Source organism: Prosopis cineraria, unplaced genomic scaffold (genome assembly GCF_029017545.1).
Source record: "Prosopis cineraria cultivar Desert tree isolate PC_DT_omini unplaced genomic scaffold, ASM2901754v1 PC8, whole genome shotgun sequence".
In the NCBI taxonomy this organism is placed as follows: Eukaryota; Viridiplantae; Streptophyta; class Magnoliopsida; order Fabales; family Fabaceae; genus Prosopis; species Prosopis cineraria.
Window position 1 is genome coordinate 12,663,964 of NW_026555339.1, and position 13,738 is coordinate 12,677,701.

Here is a 13,738-nt window from a genome sequence, read left to right on the forward strand (position 1 = left end):
TAGAAATTACAAGAGACCTATCCATGGTTATATCATCCATACCAATTAAGTGATGATAGAGAATACTTGGGATCATTTTGTATTGGAGTTGACATTTTCCCCTTAATTAATTGTGTGTGTGTGTGTGTAGAGAGAGAGAGAGAGAGAGAGAGAGAGAGAGATGCTAATGGGAAAGCACACTTTTAGCTATATAATTAGCTCAGGTTCAAATTTTTGTTCCTTTGATCATAATCTATCTAAAAAATTGTATCTCATTGCATAAATAACGTGTGTGTGTGTGTAGCGTGGTTTTCATTTTCCTTATATTAGTGTCTAAGTTTTGTAGAAAACATTATGAATGATGCCATTAATTTAAAATACCTTGAAAAATAAACTAATAGGAAAATATTTTATGATAAATGATAGGAGCATAAAAGAAAGGAGATGAAAACTGAAAGTTTATGTGCATGCATGTAATATTAACGTTTGTGTCTAAATTTTGCGGGAAATAAAATAACCGTAATGCCATTGGAAAACCAAAGATGTATAGAAGATTGAAAAAATGGAAAACCTGAACTAAATATATATTCAAAGTTGCTTTGGTGTACCTAGGTTGAGGTGAGGGTGAGCAAAAGCCCCCACTCAACTTGGCAAAATTTATAAGCATGTATTATAACTTTTAAAAATCTACACTCGCTACTCCAATAATTTTGAACCCTTTAAACTCAAAATAAAAACATATTTATGTTCTAAAAAAAATTTAAGCATTTGATATTTCACTTGAGTCCAATATATTTTAAATACTTAACATGTTAACTTTAAATTTATATTATTCTTTTTTAGGTAATATAAATTTACACTATCTTTTATAGTATTTTAATTTTAATTTTAATTTTAATTTTAATTATTTTATATTCTATGCCCCACTAATCCGGGGTCCAACGTCTGCTTAGCTTAGTTATTTATATATGAAAAGGATGTTGGGATTTTATTAGTCATGGGATTTTATGTGGATGTTATTAGGCCGTGGAATGCAAGTTGGCCTAACTAATTTGAGGATGATTCGTTGGATTATTCTGGCGTGGAATATTGATCAAGAGGGAGACTTGATCGATGAGTCTCCCAACTTTTGTTGTATTTGTGAAACTTCATCTTCATCTTTTAGCTCTTGATGTTTAATAACTTGTTTGAGTCAATGCAATGACCAAGTCTCCTCGTCAATGTCTCTCTTAGTAATTGAAGAAAGAGATATGAACCTATATACAATATAATAATAGAGATGCTCCCTCCTGTCTTATGTATAATATAGGTAAAGAAGATTTTTATAATCCTATTTATAAGCTTATACATTATAAAATTTTTATCAAAAATTTTTTTATTTGTCTTCCATTAAATGTTGGTGAGAAAAAGTAATGCATTGTTGAAATATATATATATATATATATATAATAGAAACAAAGTTAAAAACTTATTAAATTTTTAAATAAATTTAACGTGTTTTAAGATTTTTCTTGATTTTAGTTAAACATATTAAAAGTGATTTATAGTTAAATAAAACCAGAAGAGTGCTATTTAGTACTAATCAATGCTAGAGTAAGTGATTACAGATTTAATATCTCTTAAACAAAGTTTTAAGAGTTTGAGTCTCATTAATAACAGTAATATTGAAAAAGCATAATTAATATTCTATCAAGTGTCTTATATTATATTAAAAATCATGGAATGTTTCTAGAAAACACCCCATAATAGAGATTGGAGAGAGTATTAGATACTTGAAGGATTTGTCGTCATAATCACAAAAAGAAAGTATCAATAATACTCAAAGATAAAAGGAAATGAACCCATGCAATAGAAATGTTGCTTTATATATGCTAGCATAGGTTGGAGTGAATCATAACTTATCATCTCTTAAGCAAGGTATTTAAGTCTAACCACTAAAATAAAAAATATTGAAATCCCTCATAATTAAGGTTGACTCCATGAGTTAATAATGGGGGTGAGTGTCTCTCCACTTCTTTTTCCTTCTTTTCACTCCATTTCTTAATCATCACCATTCATTAACTTTATAATTAAAATAAATTCATTTAATAAAATAAAATCAATGATGTTGGTTGAGAAATGAAAAGAAAAGGAGGAAAAAGAAGTGAAGAGACCCCTCTCCCCTAATAATCTATACTAGAGGTTTGTCATCAATCAAAAATCAAAATAACTAAAATAAACCATTGAAAAAAAATGATTTTAGCACATATAAAATGATAAAAAAAACTTTATAGGGATCTTTTAAGAGTCTAATAAAATAATTATAAAAGATCCAAATTAATTCCACAATAATGTAGATGATGAGGATGATAAAGATGATAGTCCAACTCTTTCTGGCCGCACATCGGCTAGCAAGAGAAACGCTAGGTGGTGCAAATTTATCTTCTCATGTAGAAGGAAGAGTAGAAATATCCCCTGAAGACTTCTACAAACCCACCACTGGATGAAATTCCAAGAAGTGATGAAAAAATTTCGGTTTGGGTTTAGGTGAGACAATTTTCTGCAGTTGGGGTTGGACTACCCGAATAAGCCAAAGATATTGGGGCCAAATTTTAACCTGAATTTTTTTTATTATTAATAAAATTAAATTAAAATTATTTAAAAATTGAAAATCTTAATTTTTAAAATAAAAATTGAAATTGACTTAAAAAAATAAAATAATATTTAAAATTTTTTATATTTATGTCAGGCCAAATAAATCAAAAGTTAGATGAGTGTTAGGGTTAAGTTTAGTTATATAAATTTTTTTTATATGTTCAGCCATTCAAGTATTTTAAATCTGATTTAAATAAATCTGGTTTCAATAAATTTTACTTGTTCAAATTACTAGTTCTAAATATTATTTTATCTTATCTTCGACAAAAGGGGGGGGAAGTAGTATCTTATCAACGCTTACTGAATCTTGTCTTGTTGGTGGGGCCGATCCATAAATTGTGGGGACACAACATCTATGTCATGTACTAAATAAATACCTTGTTAGCTCTCTGGAATCGTCCCTCAGAGAGAATTACCATCACATACCTTAAACAATGGGTTTGAGTGCATTATTGCTTTTGAAACTGGCACTAGTTGCCTTCACCCTTGCAGCAGTGATCGCAGCACAAGAATCGAAACCAGAGTGTGAAACCAAGTGCGGGGACGTGACCATCCCATATCCCTTTGGCACAAGGGAAGGCTGCTTCCAAGATCGAGCTTTTCATATAATCTGCAACACAACGAACCAGCAGCAGCCGATTCCATATTTAGGAGCAAACAACACTTTCCAAGTCCTCAACATCTCTGTGGATCGTAATGAGCTGCGCGTCTCTGTTCCGGTTCAATCTCGTTGCTATGATCCCAATGGAACAACTTATTTACGGGGACAAAATTATTTGATGCCTCAAAAGTTTGCCATCTCCAATAAGATGAACAAGTTCATCACAGCGGGCTGTAACACCTTCGCTCTCATCTATGACCGCAAAGAAACTAAGTATAATGGCTGCGAATCGAAATGCAGTGAGTGGAGATCTGTGACTGATAAAACTTCCTCTGGCCTTGGTTGCCAGTTCAGTTTCGACCAACCCCTTACAAATTATTCTATTCGTTTTTATAGTTTGTACGGCACTAGCTTGCCCAAGGGCTTAGAACCTTGCAGCTATGCATTTTTCGCAGAGATCAGCAGATCTTTCAAGTTTTCATTCAAAGAACTCAAAAGTCTAAGGAAAAGCAACAAATCTACTGTGGTTCTCGATTGGGTTGTTGACAGTAAGGAATCATGCGGTGGAGCTTGCAAAAGTAAAGAAAGTAGATGCGAAGAATCAGAGTATCAGTGGCTACTCCGTCTGCAAATGCAAACCAGGTTTCCAAGGAAACCCCTACCTCTCCGATGGCTGCCAAGGTGATTTTATATTTTATAAATTACCCTCCCAATAATTTTTTCTATTTTCACATAGTTTTTTATGATAAAATAAAATGGTAATTACAAGTAGAGTTATCAATATGAGTTGAGCACTTATATACATGGAGCCAATGTCATTGCTAAGCACCCTAGTGAGTCCAGGACATGGTGCTCATTAGAGTACTTAGATCCGGACCTTCCAGATGTCCAAATTTAAAGGATTATTTTCTATTTTTAAAAATAAAAAATTATAAGAATTTTAACAAATATATTTTATCATTAGTATGGAACAATACAAATCTAACTTGGATTGTTCAATTTAATATTAAAAATTTTAAAAATTTTAGAATTTTAATAAATTGATTATTCAAATGTATTTTGGATAATTTAAATTTAAAACTTTTAACTTGCAACTTTTTCCAAAAAAAATATTTTTTTGAAAGTTTCAATTTGGAGATTATCTTTATTTTTAATATTACATTCACCAAAATAAAAATTTTAAAAATTTTAAAAATTTAATATTAAATCTAGACTATCCATAATACAATGTAGTCATTTATAAAAACTATAACTTTTAATGTTTAATTGGATCATCCAGATTAAACATGTAATATCTAGATTAGTGATAAAATAGATTTATTAAAATTTGTATTTATAAAAAATTATAATTTTTATTTTAATAAAAATAAAAAATAAAACTTTTTAATCCCGACAGTCTAGATTAAAATCTAGACAATCCAGATCTAAATATTTTGCTGAGCGCCATAATATATATTAATTGTGATAGAATGTCTGCGTAATTTCAGATGTTGATGAGTGCCTCGACAAATCCTTACATAATTGCATCGATCAGAAACATTGCCGCAATTTCTATGGTAGCTACAGATGTGACTCTGGACAGGAGTGGCTTATCATTAAAATCTCATTCGGTAAGACTACAAATCAAGAACTATCGATTTGGATTATTTTTTTCCACTTCTTTGGGGAAAAAAAAATACTATCTCTCTCTCAAGTTATAAAACAAATTTGAGATAAGATTATGTATATTAATAAAGCTAAATAATAACACTTTACAAACTTACTTTTTCAAAACAAAAATATAAACATTTAAAAATGCCCTTCATTATTTAATAGTCCTTCTATCCCAAATTAGAAGACAATTTTAAAGGTATTTTGTTGTCTCAAAATACTCCCTCCATTCAAAAATATAAGGCATTTTTTAATAAGTTGGATGTTCAAAAATGTAAAGCATTTTTAGTCTTTCGAGGTGTAATCATTGCCTTTTTTTCAAAAGTGCCCTTATTGATAATCACTTTATATTTATTATAGGGTGTTTAATAGGGGTAAATATAGAAAAATAAGATTAATTTGAAAAGAGGTATACTTTATTAGAGGGTAAGATTCGGTCAAAAATGCCTTACATTTTTTAATAGAGAGAGTGTAAAATAATTTGCTAAAAATAATATTTCATGAATAATGATTTAAAGTTTATATGTTCTTTTTGAAAAGTAAGTTTGTAAATTGCCATTATTGTGTCTTATTGGTATAGATAATCTTATCTCAAATTGTCTTATAATTTGAGATGAAAAAATATAACTTTAAGTTTATACGTTTAATCATTACACTCATGGGTAGCACTCAGAGAGAAAATGCACCCTTGAATTTGAAGAAAATTACAAGAATGGGTTATATGTTTTATTATTTTGCATCTCTTGGTCCAAATATTTTGCATCCCTTTCAGTTAAAACTCAAAAAAATGTCTCATCCCCTTGCACCGTCACTGATTACACTATAATTATTTTAATTCTCTCTTTATTTAAAGGGTAATATTAGAAAAGTATCATTAATAAAAATTTGTTTTGTCCAATTATCTTATATTTTGGGATAATGAAATACTTCAAAAATATCTTATAATTTGGGATGGAGAGAGTAGCATTTAAAATAATGCATTATAAGATATCATATAAGTGCACGCTACTGATAGGATAAATAATTCATTAAAAAAAGCACTTAGTGTACAACAAGCCATTAAGCTTGTAAGGTTTTTCCTTGGTTTATCCACACAAGGAAAACTGGAAAACTTTTTCAAAATTTAAAATCATAGTAGATAACGAAAGAGCACAAAGCACAACTGGTAAGAAATTGTGCTAACTTAATCAGTAGTTTCGAGTTCGAGACTTGGATATGCATTTGCATTAAATACTTATTAAGAAAATGTTGCCACCAATGTAATCTTAAAAAATATATCCAAAAATAGGTAATTGTATCCCAAAAAAATCACAGCAAATAGATTTTAGTTTCTAGTTTTAAAACTTTAATGTGCGTGTGTTAAGCTATTAAATATAGCAGTTTGTTTTAATAACTTTTAACTATTTAGCATCGTTTATCTGAAAGTCACGGCCATCTTTTAATGGTTAGATTAGGACTTTGTGTTGGAGAGTGAACAGAGTATTAGCATCTTTATATACGTTTAAGTCAAAATTCAAAAACTTCATTTGCTGAAAATATCACATATTACATTCACTCTGTGGCATGTAGGTGTTCTTATAGCTCTATTGGTTTCCTTCACATTGCTCTCTGCATTATGTTGGGCACAAAAGCAAAGAAGTTTGAGACAACTAAGAGAAAGAAATTTTGAGCAAAATGGAGGAAACTTGCTTCTCCAACAATTTTCTCAACGACAAGGATATATTGAAAGGACCAAGATCTTTACAGAAGATGACCTTAAGAATGCCACAAACAACTTTGATGAAAGTAGGATCCTTGGTCTTGGAGGACAAGGCACGATTTATAAGGGTACATTGTCAAACAACACACATGTTGCCATTAAGAAGTCTAGAGTTGGAGGGGATCCCCAAAATATTAAAAGTTTTATCAATGAAGTATTTGTTCTTTCCCAGATCAACCATCAAAATGTGGTCAAACTTTTGGGGTGTTGTCTTGAAACTGAAGTGCCTTTATTAGTTTATGAGTTTGTAGACAATGGCACCCTTCTTGACCACCTAAGCCTATCAAAAAATGATTGTTCTATTACATGGGAGACTCGATTAAGGATGGCTACAGAGACTGCAAAGGCCATTTCATATTTACACTATGCTGCTTCTATTCCAATTATCCATCGAGATATTAAGTCTGCAAACATACTATTAGACCATGACAACAGAGCAAAGGTGTCTGATTTTGGAGCTTCAAGACTTGTCCATCTTGATGAAGCTCAAGTTGCCACCGTGATCCAAGGAACAATAGGATATTTAGATCCGGAGTACCTCTAAACAGGCCAGTTGAATGAAAAGACTGATGTTTATAGTTTTGGAATTGTGCTTGTGGAACTGCTTACTGGGAAAAGAGCATTTGAATTCAATAATGCGTTGGCTAGTCACTTTGTGTCTTCAATAAGAGAAGACTGCCTATGGGAAATTCTTGATAAGCGAGTGTTAGACCAAAAGAAGAATGCACAACCATTGATGGAAGTAGCCTTATTGGCAAAAAGGTGCATTAGAGTTAATGGAGAGGAAAGGCCAACAATGAAGGAAGTAGCAATGGAATTACAGGGCCTAATGGCAATGCAAAAATATCTTCAAGGGGAGGACAACGATGTGATGGCAGAAGAAAGTGAATACTTACTTGGTCATTTTCCTAATGCTGGACATGGGAGTGCTAGTGCAAGTATTTCAATAACCAGCTATGATAGCATTCAAAAACAAGTTGCCTTTGAGATTTTAGATGGTGGGCGATGATGATCTTATAGTCTTAATTAGTTAGTGCATTGATGTGTTTTTACTACTCTCGTGGTTTTAGACACAAAAGAGGTGGATTCAATGATGCTAATAAGAGTCTATCTCAGTCGTTTATTTGCAAGTAATTAGTCATTTAACTCATGAGTTGCAAATAGATGGATGGAATGAACTCTTATTGCCTTTGATAATGTTTTGTGTATGTAAGATTTGGAGTTTTAGTTTGTTTTTCTTTCTTGTATTTGCTTGGACAGTTCTTAACAAAATTATCATTTAATTTCCATTAAAAAAAACTAGCATCCATCAGATGCAATGTGTTCTTTAATTTCATGCACACCTTATTCCATATATTTCCATGTTTTAATTACACACATACACGTAAATGTATTTCTTGAAACTTTCTAGACATATTATATATAAATCAAATAATTAAGTTGCCATAAAAACCGAGAGAGGGAAAAAATAAATCAAACAATTCGGGAGTCTTTTATGTATTTGGTAAATGTAAATTGAATTTACTCAATGGAGAATGGCATGAGGTAAGGCTCAAGATTGATTATTAGGTGGCCTTAATTTAGAAGGGAGAATGACAAATAATAAAAAAATTCTTGAAATATGCAATAACAAATAAGTACCGTGAAATATTGTGATAACTATTTTGTAGTCCTATTTTCCTCTCAGAAAAGTAAAAGAAAGATAGACAAACTTCAAAGCATTTCACTTTTATGTTTTAGTCATTTTCTCAAAATAGTCATTTCCCAATCTTAGCTTGTCATTGATTTTTAAGTAGTTGGCCTTTACTAATAAATAAATTTGCATTGAGGCATTTATCATTTACTATTTTGTTTTAGTCATTTTCCCAAACAAAGTAATCATTTCCCAATTTTAACTTGTCACTGATTTTTAGTAATAAATAATTTGGAGGGAAACACTTGTCTGTTTCGTTTTAGTCATCTTACTAATTTTACACTATTTAGATATTATTAGCTCAGGTTCAAATTTTTTGTTCCTTTGATCATAATCCATCTAAAATGATGTTTTGTATCTCATTGCATAAATATCATAAGTGTGTGTGTGAGAGAGAGAGAGAGAGAGAGAGAGAGAGGGAGGGAGAGAGAGAATAAAAGCGTGTGTAAGGTGGTTTTCATTTTCCTTATATTAGTGTCTAAGTTTTGTAGAAAATATTATGAGTGGTGCCATTAATTTAAAACTAAAGATGCACATGAGATTAGGAAATTTATAGGAAATTTGAACTGAATAATATTCATAGCCATAGTTGTTTTTCCTTTTCCTTTTCTATTCTTTTTTTAATTGTTGATAAGGGAAGTTGCCTCTATGAAAAGCACTTGTGGAAAATTTGGAATTGTATTATGCAAATGTGATTTTGATGGATGTGTTAGGTCGTTCAGCTTCTCTCCACAAATATTGAAAAGATGAGTTTGGGGTCTTTGCCATTTATCTGTATTTTTGTCTGGATTAAAATTGGATGGTCCATATATAATTTCGCTTTATTCTTGTTCTTTTAAATATTTTGTATTTTAATAGATGTGAAATCTAAAAGAAAGACAAATTTTCAAATATTGCGTTTTTCCCAGTAAAAAGCAAAGTTATCGCTTAAAAAATAAAGAATGAAAAATTTTAAATATTCTGTGCCATTCCAATCAGATTTGGACAGTATGAATTTCACTTCAAGCAAGGAACCAAATCTTGACACGCACATTTTTTTGGGGAACTTTACCGAATGCTTCTGTTTGGAAAAGTGATGAATAATAAAACACAAAGAGTACCTTCACTTTTATGCACTCAAATTTTAACGACTATTTTCACTTAATGGCAATTCAAATCACGTTTAAAGAGATGATAGAAAATTCCAACAAACGTTTAGTTTAATTGGCAACGAGATGTTGTATCAACTAAACTAATGGTTTCAAGTTCGAGCCCTAAAAATGTGTTAGTGTGTTTGATGATAGAGCTTTCACTTGAAAGAATTTTGATCTAATTTTATCTGGATTAGTCAAAGCTTTGACATCGGATACCAGATGGTTTACCGACAAACAAAGATGATAGAGAACAAGCAAGAGAAGAGAAGGCTGGCATAGAAAAATTGGCCTTGCTAATCAAACCTTTATATTGAACATTCATTGCTAATTTGTGTGTGGAATATTCAACAAATTAAAGGAGACTTGGTCAAAGTCTCCCACTTTGTTGTATTTGTTAAACCTCACATTCAATATTCTCTAGCATGCCATGCAATCAAGTCTTCGCCATGAATTGAGAATTGCTGCCCTTGAAGCCAACAAGACATGGAGTTTAGAGTTGCTACCTCCTGGGAAGCATGTCATCGATTCAAAATGGTTTTATGAAATGAAGTACAAACCCAACGGAGAGAGAGCTAGTTACAAAGCTCGTTTGGTAGCTTGTGGTTTAACACAAATCAAAGGAGAGGACTTTCATCATACTTTCGCGCCTATGGCAAAACTGGCCATTATGTGCACTTTGCTTGCTGTATGCTACCAAGCGTGACTGGGTTGTTCATTAGTTAGACGTTAACAATGCTTTCCTTCACGAGAACTTTGATGAAGATATTTACATGTATATCCCTTAAGAGTTTGCTCGTAAGAGGAAGACAGGAGTGTGGAAGTTGAAAAAGTCCTTGTATGGCTTACAGCAAGCTTCTTGGAATTGGCATAAGAAACTCACCCACGCATTGATTGAAATTGGCTTCAAACAGAGCAAGGTTGATCATTCTCCATATGTTTTCCAAAATTTGAGCAAAATGGACGAAATTTTGAGAAAACTAAGGGTTAATGATTCAAATATGATTGAACTGCGATCAACATAATTATAATTAACTCAAAATGATGTCATTTAAAATTCAGCAAAAGGAAAAATATATAAAACCCAACAGCAAGTTGATTCATCCAAAACTCATGATCTGGCTAGCACGGGACTAGTTCTCTACTTTGCCCAGCCAACCTGAGTTGGGTTTTAATACTATATGCTCTACCTTGACTTGAAGCTTAGCAACTAATGTCAGTGTGAAACTGAGATTCCTGTTTGCAATTGAAATCATAATTTGATCTCTGAGACTTTATTGTTTAATTTTACTCTTATTTAAATAAATATTTAAATTTTAAATCAATATTATGGTCTTTCTTATTGTGGTTAATAACTTTAAATGAGGGTAATATTAAACAAATTAATTAATACCCTATAAAATGACTTATTATAAGCATGGTATAAAAAAGAGGACCAAACTAGCTAGTTTGGATCAATAACCCGATAAATCGGTCACTAGGTCTATTTGGTTTATAAGCTGAATTAAGGAGGTTGTGACTTCGACAAGTTAATGGGTTGACCAAGATTTCTTTTATTATTATTATTATTATTTCTCTCTTTTGTCTTCTAAATATGGGACCGTGAATCAAATCTAAATCTCTAATTAATATGTTTAATATTGTATTTTATTATTGTTAGAAACTTATAATTAATATTTGTATAAGACATATATGGATAAATTTTTCATTTACTTGAAAATTAAGAACTTCTTTATTTAAATATTATACTGTTTTTTCATAGTTTATAAATAAGAATATTTTTGAATATTTAAATTAAAATATATTATTTCAATTATAACCAATTTGACTGCAGGATGTCCTTTAGTTGAATCATTAACCCTTAAATTATTATTTCAATTAGTTCAATAACCAGTATCTCAATAACAAGAAGGTGCTTTTGTGCTTCCCTGGCAAGAATGTTCATGTTAAATGCCTTAGCTTTCCTGATCATCAAAGTACACAAGCATTATTGTCACGATCATCACGATAGTAAAATGATGGGTTTGAGTAGTCCATTGCTTTTGAAACTGGCATTAGCGGTGGCCGCGGCCGCCACTGCCACCGCCACCTCTGACACATCCCCCACCGCAGCCTGCCATAGCAAGTGCGGGGACGTGGACATCTATCCTCCCTTGGGCACATCGGAAGACTGCTTTAAAGATGAAGATTTTCGTATAACCTGCAGTGATCAGATCCCATATTTAGGAACAAACGAAACTTAACTTTCCAAGTCCTCAACATCTCTGGGGACAACAGTGATCTGCTCGTCTCTGCTCTGGTTTACGACGATTGCTATCCCAAAGAAAGCAATTATTGGGGCAGTGGTCTTCCGGTGCCTCCCAAGTTTGTCATACCCAATGAAAAGAACGTTTTTATCGTCGTGGGTTGTAACACCTACGCTTGCTTCCATACCCTCGAAATAAAAAGACTTATCGGCTGCAACTCACAGTGCAGTGACTGGTCATCATCCGTGGGATTTGGAAACTGCTCTGGTGGATCTGGCTGCTGTCAGACTAGTTTTGAGTAAGCTGTAAGAGGTTATACGAATAATATTGTTTTTTTACAATCGAGGCACTGGCATGGCCGCGACGACGACTTCTTTAAGAATTGCAGTTTTGCATTTTTTGCCTAGAACGGATCGTTCAACTTTTCCTACGAAGAAATCGACAATCTAAGGCAAAGCAACAGATCTACAGTGGTTCTCGATTGGGCTGTTAATGAGACGAAATCATGCGGTGGAGCCTTCAATGCTAATGAAAGTGCATGCGAAGAATCACAAAGTGTTAGTGGTCACTTCATCTGCAATTGCAAATTAGGGTTTGAAGGCAACCCTACCTCTCCGGCGGCTGCAAAGGTGATTATTATTGAATATATATTGCACTATTGCTTTTATTTTTTTATCTTTTTTAAAAATTGATTTTCTTCTTCTTTTTAGAAAGCAAAAGGGATCGAGTAGTTTATGTTTAAGTTGTCGCACTATATATGTTTAAGTTGTATCAGTCTCCCAAATTTAAATCCTCTCACCCAGTAAATATTCACGAACCCAGATTGGATGAGTGTTCCAAATCCTCTAACACAACAAGTGTCTCACATGGCACTATATATAGAGACTATCATTGATTTATATAATTGAATGTTTGTTGTAGATGTTATATTAAGATATAGAGAACACCAGATATAATATATCTTTTCCCATGTCTAATACTGTAATTCAATAATACATGTGACCGCAGAGAAAATGATTGAAATACATCTTTATAAAAATACCTTTTAACTCACCATTTTATTTGTTTCTCTCTTCAGGCATGAATTTTCAAATGTTGATAAAATTGTACAGCTACAATATGGGCACTTATTGTGTGAGAGGATTTGGGACAGTTACAGGATCCAAATCTAAGTATTCACATTGCAAGCATGCCTCTAATCTTGACATATAGGTGGCAATATTAATTTCTAGGGAAATATAAATGTATAATTATTCTATATAAAAATATATTAAGAAACTTTGAAAAGTAAATTTTAGAGAATATTTTAATCCTATTTTCTATAGGATTGATTGTGCAATGATATCTCGACAATATAATTTCATATGTAGATGAGTGCCGTATGAGAGACCTGAATAAATGCAAACACCGGGAACTTTGCAACAATACGTATGGAAGCTACACATGTTCTTGTCCACCTGGACAACAAGGCGATGGCCTCAACAATGAAACTGAACCGGGCTCAGGCTGCAGCACTCCGGTTCACTTTGATGAGAGTTGGCGTATCATTACACTTCCTTTTGGGAAGCATACGTACCAATATTAAGATCTGTTTGTCTAGCTATTTGACTATGTTCTTCTTCTTCTTCTTTTTTAAAGTAGTTTTGACAACTGGTTAATAAAGCAATGGTCAAGGAGGCCAAGAAGGCAGTGGACCTATTCTATTATTATTTAATTTCCTTACTTGAGACATATGATATGAAAAATTTCCCCTATATGTTAATATGTAAACTTAGGTAAGATTGTCATGAGCATACTGAAATAATGAAATAAGAATTAATGAATTATTGTTGGCCCAAAAGGTGAATAATCTCTAATTTGGCATCAAAAAACATCATTGATAGGAATTATAGCCTATGAAGAAAACTTGTATACTTTATACTTAAGATACTTTTTTCAAATAAGTTATATTAGGAGAATATTTTAAATTTAAAATAATTTTAAAATATTAATAATATTAGTTGTATTGCATAAAATTTATTATGTATATAAATTGGAAAAATGATA

At 31.9% G+C, this 13,738-nt stretch overlaps 1 pseudogene; it reads left to right on the forward strand.

Moving 5' to 3' along the window:
• Positions 1–3,047: 3,047 nt before the first annotated feature.
• Positions 3,048–7,632, forward strand: LOC129317325 (putative wall-associated receptor kinase-like 16; annotated as a pseudogene).
• The last annotated feature ends 6,106 nt before the right edge of the window (positions 7,633–13,738 follow it).